Source organism: Elephantulus edwardii, unplaced genomic scaffold (genome assembly GCF_000299155.1).
Source record: "Elephantulus edwardii isolate Elephantulus edwardi_28Jun2011 unplaced genomic scaffold, EleEdw1.0 scaffold00081, whole genome shotgun sequence".
NCBI classification, from domain to species: domain Eukaryota; kingdom Metazoa; phylum Chordata; class Mammalia; order Macroscelidea; family Macroscelididae; genus Elephantulus; species Elephantulus edwardii.
The window spans coordinates 10,466,288-10,467,461 of NW_006399831.1; the positions used below are offsets into that span (position 1 = coordinate 10,466,288).

The 1,174-nt window shown below is 47.2% G+C and overlaps 2 pseudogenes; both read left to right on the forward strand.

Annotated features, from left to right (window-relative positions):
• Window positions 1–900, forward strand: part of LOC102872038 — a 26,956-nt pseudogene extending 26,056 nt beyond the window's left edge.
• A 93-nt stretch (window positions 901–993) lies between these two features.
• LOC102872436 overlaps window positions 994–1,174 on the forward strand; it is a 7,070-nt pseudogene continuing 6,889 nt past the window's right edge.

A 1,174-nucleotide genomic window follows, 5' to 3' on the forward strand; every position in this document is an offset into this window, starting at 1 on the left:
AAAATGACAACCTTGTTGTTGTTAGGTACTATTAAGTTGGAACCAACTCATAGATAACTGTCCAGTGTATTTTCAGAGGCAGTTACTCTCATGGAAGAATAATAATCATGTTTCTCCTGTAGAGCAGCTGATGGATTTGAACTGTGGACCTTTGCTCTGGCAATGAAATGCCTTACCTCTAAGCCAACAAAAAGGGAATTAAATTAAATTAGTTGTATATAGACTTTTCAATCTTTTCTCCATCTATCCTTATGTTGTCTATCAGTCCAGTCAGTGTTGAAGATTTTTTGTTTTCTTAATGTAGAAAAGTAACCCATAATAAAGGTTGTAGTCCTTGATCTTTTGCAGTAAGTGTTTCAGGTCTTCTTCACTTTCTGCAAGCAAAGATGTAATGACTCTGATCCAAGCCATGGTATTTTTAATTGCTTTGTTTACATTTGAAAATTGAACAATAAAATAGGAAGACCAAAGAAGAATCTATGTCTGAATTGTGGCATTGGTGAAGAATATTGAAAATAACATGGACTTGCAAAAAACAAACAACTCTACCTTAGAAGAAATGAAACAAGGATGGTTCTAAGAAGCAAGGATAGCGAGATCCAAGATGGCGGCAGAGGCAGAGACAGTGTGGTGAGCTGCGGGAGCAGCGAACCACTTAAAGCAGGGCCATTATGGCCTTCCACAGACCGGCTTATTGATAATTGAACACTTAAACAGTTGATGACTGGCCCTCAGTGAAGATCGAAGCTCAACAACAGGAATTCAAGGATTCCCAAGGAGAAATGGGTGAGTCTCATGGCTCTCAACCCCCTCCCACAGAGCCCGTGCCGTGCCGCTCAGCCACTGCTGCTCCATGAGGCTTCCACAACCAAAACGAATGGATTTCCTCACCCAGGATGAATGCTGGGCACCAGTCCTCCTCTAGACTGGTACAGTGACACCACCACACTGCTGCAAGGTGGACTTGTTCTGGAGAGAATTCTTGGAGCCAAGATGGTGGCTGTGGGGGAAGCAGGTTGCTGCCAGCCGCCCGCACAAGAGGGGACATGCACCCGCCGAGTGCCCGTGTGGCAGGATGGGGAGCGCACCCCCAACGGCCGCCCGTGCTGGGGGGCGCACGCCTCCCGCCAGCCTCCCGCGCTGGGGGGCGGGGTGCGCCCTGCTGGCAGCCTGC